Source organism: Peromyscus maniculatus, chromosome 5, assembly GCF_049852395.1.
Source record: "Peromyscus maniculatus bairdii isolate BWxNUB_F1_BW_parent chromosome 5, HU_Pman_BW_mat_3.1, whole genome shotgun sequence".
Classification (NCBI taxonomy): Eukaryota; Metazoa; Chordata; class Mammalia; order Rodentia; family Cricetidae; genus Peromyscus; species Peromyscus maniculatus.
In genome coordinates, this window is record NC_134856.1 from 95,506,778 (window position 1) to 95,515,673 (window position 8,896).

Below are 8,896 nucleotides of genomic sequence, written 5' to 3' on the forward strand. Positions count from 1 at the left end.
GTGCAGAGACAGGGACATCCTTGGGGTTCTGAGAAGTTAGCAAACTACAAACGGGAGGAGAGGAATGCATGAGGGATGGAGCTGGAGTGAACCAAACAGCCACCCAGAACATGCCAGGTAGGTATTAGGAGAATTGCTGCAAGATTTTGAGCAAAAATTTAAATTGATCTGATGTATGGGGGGAGGGAGGTGCAGTAATACTTTGTCTGTTTTGAAAGTAAATAAAAAGTAAAAGAACATAAGAATCACACAGAGTTAAGTTAATGTAAGTAAAACAGCTTCAACTACCAACCAGGCCCAAAGGTCAGCCCTCTCCAGACAACCTGTTTCAGTCACCACTATCCTACATCAGTCACCTCCCTGGGGTGGGATTAGCTGACCCATGGCAGCCTTTGGTGTGTGGGCAGTGAGATCAGATGGCAAGGAGAGAAGCAGACAGACTCGGGAGGAGGCTGTGCCTGTCGTTCAGGGAAGTGATGCCTCAATTACTGGAGGAGGAGAGATGGAGAAAGATCAGACGGAAAGTAGTTTTGAATATGGAAAGCAACAGGTTTTGCACTTGAACTGGAAATGAGAGATGAGAGATGGGGAATCTGCTGGACCAAAGGAGTCACTCAGGAAGTCGATTCAACTCAAGCAGCCTAGCCATAAACTTGGGAAGTAGGTCATCATTAGGCAACTCCTGCTTCCATATAGCTCTTCCACTTTACAGCTTCTAAAAAGGAACAGAGAAAGTCCAGAAGAACCCACAATTAACTTGTTTATCTCATTTCCTAGTTCTTAATATAAATGTTCATTTTTAAAGTGCTTAGAGATCACCATGTTGTGATGGCTAACCATTATGGTGATATTGTATTTGTACTGAAATGTGATTTTATTCGTATATTAATAAATAAAGTTTCCTGGGGATCAGAGCTAATAGCAAGCCATAGCAGAAGCTGGGCGGTGGTGATGCACGCCTTTAATCCCAGCTCTTGGGAGGCAGAGCTAGGCGGATCTCTGTGTGTTCAAGGATACAGCCAGCATGGAGACACACGCCTTTAATCTCAATACCAACCATAGAAGACCTGGAGGTCTGTACAGACAGGCAGTGATGAGGAGGTCATGTGGTTGGGTTTATAACCAATGAGAAGGCAGAACAGAAAGTCTATATAAAGACAAACACACAGGAAGTAGGTATCTTGGCTGAAGAGGACAGCAGCAGCAGTAAAGGGTAAGGTTTTTAGTTCTTAGCTCTGACCTCTTGGGTTTTCATCTCTGCATTGGCTCTGTGTTTCTTATTTAACAAGATGGTTACATCCACAAACCATCATCCATTTGACTGGATTGGGGATCACCTGGGAGACACACCTCTGGGCATGTCTGGGAGGGCATGTCCTATAAGGTTTATAAGTAAGGAGGACTCACCCTGAATGTGGGTGGTACCATCTCATAGGCTAGGGTTTCAGACTAAATAAAAAGGAAGTGAGCGGAGAACCAGCATTCACTTCTCTCTGCTTCCTCACTGTAGACATAATGTGACAGACTTCCTCACACTCTTACCACCATGCTTTCCCAGCCATGATGGTACACCCTCAAACTATGAGTCAAAGTAAACCCTTCCTTCCAGAAGTTGGAAGGCATTTGTCACTGTAATGGGAAATGTAACTAGTACACGTGTTTATTTTAGAAAATTTAGAAACTTGAGAAACTATAAGAAAGAAAAATAGAGAATTCCTTTTCATCCATGAGTGATGGTGGCAATGCAATGCTGGTTTTCTACATAATTCTTCCAGGCTTTGGCAAATATCAGGGTTCCAGGGATCAAATTCAAATCTTCAGACTTGATGGCAAGCATGTTTATCCACTGAGCGATCTCGCTGGCCCCACTCACTTTTAAGTTTCGACTTTAAACTGAACATAGTCAGAAATGAACTCCCTCATGGAGCATACTCAGAAATTGGCTAACTCCTCTATCAGTACTTATGGACTTCCTGAATATAATTCCCATGCTGCTTTTGTCCAAGGAAGCACTGGAAGTCACTGATGTGCCCCTTGCCTCAATGGGTAATAAACCTGTCCTATTCCTTCATGTTTGGGCTGTGTTTATTTGAGCTTCATACTCACCAAGACATGAACCCACTGTGTTCAGTTATAAGGACTCTCCTATTGCTTGGTACATGATCTTTCCTTTGTGGACTAGAAGAGAAAAAGAAACACCCTGTGTCTCTTCTCCTTATAAAATTAGGTCCCCATCCTTATGACCTCAGTTGACCCTAATTGGCTCTCTGAATCTCTATCTAGAGATCTTCCTGTCTCCACCTTCCCAGTGCTGTGATTAATTGCAAGTATACATCACCACATCTAGTTTTTCACATGAATTCGGGAGGTTGAACTCGGGTCCTCATGCTCATGCAGTAAACACTTCCCTGACTAGGGTATCTCTTGAACCCCATAGTTGCTGGCATTCCGCTATCATTACTTCCTACCATTGTTAACATTAACCTGTGTTTAATATTAACAGATATTGCTCGGTTGTTTTCCCACCTTCAAGATCAACAGACCAACACATTATTGTTCTTTTAGTCTTTCTACAGTGCAGTTTTTTTCCTAGCATTTTTTAGCTCACATCCTTCTTGACTGACCCCAATTAGCCATATGCGCCCAGAAAACAGTCTCCCTGTTAGAGTTCAAGCCTTTGGAGAAGACTAAACTGGATGAACAACAAAGACAAGTGGCTGCTTCTTCAGGAAAACACCAAAGGACAGATGATGTGGATGCAGCGGTCCGAAGAACCCCAGGGCCCCAGGATTAGGAGGCTGTGGCAGCTTCCAGAGAGGATTCCAAGGTCAAAGCCTCAGGACTGGTGGAAGTAAAGCCAAAAAACAAGGAATGGATCCCCCCTCCAAGCTGGGCCACCTGGTCAAAGACACAAAGATCAAATCCCTGGAGGAGACCTACCTGTTCTCTCTGCCCATTAAGGAATTACAGACATTATTGACTTTTTCCTGGGTGCATCCCTAAAGGATGAGGTTCAAAAGATCATGCCAGTGCAGAAGCAGACTCAGACTGGCCATCGGACCAGGTTCAAGGCTTCTGTCACTAATGGGAACTACAATGGTCATGCTGGTCTTAGTGTTAAGTTCCACTGCCATCAAGGGACTATCATCTTGACCAAACTTTCCATTGTCCCTGTGCAAAGAGGTTACTGGGGGAACAAGATTGGCAAGCCCCACATTGCTCCATGCAAGGTGACAAGCCATTGTGGCTCTGTGTCGGGGCATCTCATTCCTGCCCCCACAGGCACTGGCATCATCTCTGCTCCTATGCCCAAGAAGCTACTGATGCTGGCCAGTATTGGTGACTGCTACACATCAGCCAGAGGCTGCACTGCCACCCTGGGCCACTTTGCCAAGGCCACCTTTGATGCCATCTCTGAGACCTAAAGCTACCTGACCTCCGACTTCTGCAAAGAAACTGTGTTCACCAAGTCTCCTTATCAGGAATTCACTGACCATCTTGTGAAAACCCACACCAAAGTATCTGTTCAGAGGACCCAGGCTCCAGCTGTGTCCATCACATATGGGTTTTTATAACTGAAAAATAAAGTGAATTAAGTCTGTTCAAAAAAAATAGAATAGAGACAAGACAAAGATATATCTAGGCTGATCTTTGAGGTTTAAAAGAAAAAGAACAGTTGAATTCTCTTGAAAACCAGAGAACTGAAGCTGCCTATGGTGATTTGAAAGAAAATGACCACCAAAGGGAGTGGCACTATTAGGAGGTGTGTCATTGTTGAAGGAGGTGTGTCACTGTAGGGGCAGGCTTTGAGGTCTCTCTTGCTCAATCTTCCCTCAGTGTGACTCTCAGTAGACTTCCTGTTGCCTCTGAGTCAAGATGTAGGACTCTCAGCTCCAGTACCATATCTGCCTGCATGCCACCATGCTCACTGAAACTATAAGTGAGCCTCAATTAAATGTTTTCATTTATAAGAGTTGCTGTGGTCATTGTGTCTCTTCAAAACAATAAAAATATAACTAAGACAGAAGTTGGTACCAGGAGTGGGGTATTGCTGTGATAGGCCTGACCATGTTTTTGTTTGGAGGAATTTGGACTTTGGTACTTTGGTTATGAAAGCAGTGGGATGCTTAAAGCACTGCTGGGCCATATTAATTGGAGCATGGAAGACATGGGTGCCAAGAGTTAGTTGAACTGTCAGAGGCTCACTCAAGTGGTTTCAGAGGAGAAGAATTTTAGTATGTTACCTAGAGATCGTTCTTGTGATATTTTGGTGAAGAATGTAGCTGCTTTTTGCCCTTGTCCAAAGAGTCTGCCTGAGGCTAAAGTGAAGAGTTTTGAATTAATTCCATTGGCAGAGGAAATCTCAAAACAGCCTACTATAGACTCTATTGTGTGGTTATTAGTGGTAACTCTAATGAAGATATAAAATGAAAAGGAGAAAGCTGAAAAGGTTACCCTGCTTTCAGTTACATCAAAAACCAGAATGGAACTAAGTCCTGTGTTCAAGGAGATAAACAGATTAAGAAATTAAATAAAGGGAGTGGTGACTTCAGGGCAAGCTCCTACCCAGCTAAGTTTCCAAAAAAGAACTAAAAAAAGTTTAGAGTTGGATGTGGTGGTGCACACCTTTAATCCCAGCACAGGGAAGGCAGAGGCTGGAGTATCTCTGAGTTTAAGGCCAGCCTGGTCTAGAGATCCAGTTTCAGGACAGGCAAGCTTAGGCATCTGAAGGACAGAAAGCTGGTGAAGATGTCATTGAATGAGGAGGCCATGTTCCAGCCCCAGCAAGCAGCAGAACTTGGAAGCTTTGGCCATGTGGTTCTGGCTTTAGAATTAAGGATAGAAGAAATGGGGTATGGAATTTGCCTCAGTGCCTAAGGAAAGCAGCTAAGGCCAGGCATGTGTCATGGGTATCCCTGAATGGAGGCCTAGAGAGGCCATTGCATACAGCTATGAAGGTGAAGCCTGGATTGCCTTGAAGAAACCAAAATGTTAGAGATGCCAGAGTCATGGGATACCCGCCGAGGAGAGCTGCTAACACGGAGTGGAACCAGCCCAAGAGAAAGAAGTGTGTTATAGTCAACAAAGCTGAATGGAATTGAAGATCTGAAGAGAGTTTTGACATCAGACATGGAGATACAGAGTTTGGAGTTTGCCCAGCTGGCTTTTGGTCTTGCTTTTGTCTAGTATTTCCTCACTATGCTCCCTTCCTTATGTTTCAGAATGGTAATATATATCCTGTGCCATTATATGTTGGAGGTATATGATCTGCTTTTTTATTTTGATTTTGTTTGTTTGTTTGTTTGTTTTCCTGAGACAGAGTTTCTCAGTGTAGCTTTGCGCCTTTCCTGGAACTTACTTTGGAGACCAGGCTGGCCTCGAACTCACAAAGATCCACCTGTCTCTGCCACCACCGCCCAGCTTATTTTGATTTTTACAGGTGGATTACAGTTAAGAGATTGCCATGACTCTCAGAAGAGACTTTGGACTTTGAAACAAGTTTGAGACTGAAACTTTTGAGGGACTTTTGAAATTGGACTGAATGCATTTTTTACATTATGATATGACTATAATACTTTGGGGGCTAGGGAGTGGAATGTGGTGGTTTGAAAGAAAATGGCCCCCAAAGGGAGTCGGGAGGGGCTTAATACACCTATTATTAAGAGGTGTATCCCTGTTAGAGGAAGTATGTCACTGTGGGGGTGGGCTTTGAGGTCTCTTGCTCAATCTTCCCTCAGTGTGACTGTCAGTTGACTTCCTGTTGCCCCTGAGTCAAGATGTAGGACTCTCAGCTCCAATAGCACGTTTGCCTGAACACCACCATGCTCCCCACAATGATGATAATGGACTGAACTTCTGAAGCTGTAAGCTGTAAGCGAGCTCCCTCAATTAAATGTTTTACTTCATAAGAGTTACTGTGGTCATGGTGTCTCTTCACAGCAATAGATACCTAAGACACTGCCGGATACTAAATAACAAGTCTCAGAAGCCTCCTTAAGGATCTCCATGTCCTTGTTAGGAAATGTATCATACACTCTGGGACAGTACTACAGTTTGCATGTAAAATGTCCCCTGCAGGCTCCTATATTCAGACACTTGGTCTCCATCTGCTGGTGCTGTTATGAGGGGTTGTGGAAGCTTTTAGACATGGAGCCTGGCTTGAAGACAGGGGTGCAGAGGTGGACTTAAGGGTTGTAGGCCAGATCTGTTTCCAGGTGGAGCTCTGTGCTTCCTTACAGCTAAGATTTGAAGAGCATGCCCATGGTGCGAGCTCCCACCACCATGGATGGAGTCCCGGCTCCAATGTCTTATCTGCCCACCATCAGGGACTCTATCTGTGGACTCTGAGCCAAAATAAATCCCCTCCTCACCGAAGAGGCTTCCTCCGGATATTAGGCCACAGTGATGTAAAAGTAACTAATACAGTGTTAGGAAACACTGTACACAAAGGTTAAAACTAGCAGGGCATTGTTCCAGGCCAACAATGGCCCCCTAAAAGAATCCATACCAAATTCCTACAATCTATTTGCCATGTGAGATCTCAGAACCAATTTGAAGAAAGATTCTTCCAGGTGTGGCTGAAGGCATTGACAGAAATAGATGGTTGTGTTGCCTCCTAAAATCTAATTTTTAAAAAGAGAGCTAAGGACCACTTTGTGCATTTCATTACTGGAGCATCAGTCCTGGCTCTCTATATTTGGTGGCACCACAGACCGCACTCACCAGGCTCCTACTTTCCTTGTCATCCCTACTGTTATTTATTACACGGCACAATGCTATTCATTAAGCGGCACTGTTTACCATGCAAGAAAAGCCACAAGGTACAACAAAACCTACTATAAGAGTTTATTAAGGGAAGGGAACAGAAGGGTGTGCATAGGCCTATGGGGAATGACCGTGTAGGAAGAGAGGGGAGGAATATATGGAACCCGCTTTTATAGATTCCCACCCCCCTGCACATACATGGGCTTACATAGCTATGTCACACGTGCATGGATTATGTGATCACACTGCATGTAAATTACATGATCACACATTGAACGGATTATATAGGACATAAGGCCCTGGGGTGACTAAGCATTTTGACAGCGCATGTGCAGTCATGCAGCTAGGAATTCTAACACCTACCTACATGGCTACCAGAAATGGTAGTAGGGAGGATGGTAGAAACAACAGGCCATGCCCTTTTTCTTGGCCCTCCTCTCAGGGCTACAAAGCCCCTAGTCAGAAGCCAGCTTATCTTCACTAGAGTTGACACCAGGCCATCTCCACCTATCATAAGCCTACATGTCAGAGCGTTACCTATACTCATTTAGGTTCCAATTCAAAACCACATTAAATACAATCCCATCAGGACTGAGGTGACAGCTCAGACAGACAGACAGATATGCCTTGCAAGGCTAAGGACCCAAGTTAAATCCCAGAATGTAAGTAAAAAATGCTGGGTGTCACACATTTGTAATCCTAACACCAGTGAGGCAGAGAAAGTCAGATGCCTGACACCCACTGGCCATCTAGCCTAGCCTACTTGGTGAGCTCCAGGCTCAGACTCTGTCTCAAAGGAGGTAGGGGGGTATTCCTGAAGATGGCATCTAAAGTTGCTGACCTCTGGCTTTCATGTGTACCTACACACTTATGTTCAACTGTACACACATATAAAACCAAATAAAAAGAATACAATCCCACCAGTACTTTCCTCTCCAGTTCAGCAAGATCCATAGACCTCTCTGGAAGCTTGTACTAATGCAAAATAACATGCAAAATCATCCTAATTTATTAATTTATCACCACACAGCCACATCCTCCCCAACTGTCTTTTAGCATTGATGCATTCCACTAGATTTGCTAGATTAGGTTTTGTGTTTCTCTCCCCTCTTGTTAACTACAGTCCAAAGACAACCAACCCCAACCCAATCTTGTATAATGCAATCCCCCAGGTTGGAAACTGCACTGAACTGAGACTTCCTACAGTCTCCTCTGTGGGTGACCCTCTAGCCCTAGTGTTTTTCCTAGAATGCCAAGTTAGCCCAGACCTAAGGCAGCCTCTGCAGCAGCCTCATTACACTCTGCTAAAAATCCATTTCTCATTTTAATTCCTTTGAACTAAGTGTCTGCCCTCTCACTTTTCATCTCTGACTTGTTCCTGACAGGAAAATCATCATGAAATTCCAAGTCCTTCTCCCTCTCCAGAGCTCTTCAATAGATCCCACCCTGAGGTCAGAAAACTTAATAATCTTCCACTCAGAGACAGGACTTTAATTCTCTCCCTACTAAGTCACATTAAAAAATAACTGCTATCAATGGCTGTGCTTTTCCTCCTGTAAGCACAATTCTCTTACTATTTCTGTGGGAGACATTTGTGTGAGTGAGACTAATTCATGCTGAAGATCAATGTGTGCCCTACCTCTCTGTGTTCTCTGACCCAGAAGTAGCATGCAGAGGGCTCTGTCTACAAAAGCAACAGGGGACAAAGACTAGCCTCTGACTCGTAGCAAGCATCATTTACACAGGATAACTATACAGAGTAGATTTTGCTATTCAGGATTTGGGGTTTGCTTTTGACTGATTATGATGTGATTGGGGCTTCAGTACCCTGCTACCTTGGCTTTCCTGTAGTGGAGGACTGTGACTTGGAATTGGAAGCCAAATAAATCCCTTCTCCCTTAAGTTGATTTTGCCACAGTGTTTTATCACATCAACAGAAAAGAAACTAAGACACATAGTTTGCATTACAATCCATTTAGCAGCTAGCCTAGAGTACACAATGAGCCTACTCCTCAGCACTCTCCGGCTCTTCTACCATTATTGGTTTCTTCTACTCAAACTCCCACCCTGGATCATGGTTCTGTGTCCTTCCTTCTCTAACCTCCTTCTAGAGTCTTCTTACATGGCTCCC

At 44.1% G+C, this 8,896-nt stretch overlaps 1 pseudogene; it reads left to right on the top strand.

The window, feature by feature from the left end:
* Positions 1-2,871: 2,871 nt before the first annotated feature.
* Positions 2,872-3,575, top strand: LOC102929128 (small ribosomal subunit protein uS5 pseudogene; annotated as a pseudogene).
* The last annotated feature ends 5,321 nt before the right edge of the window (positions 3,576-8,896 follow it).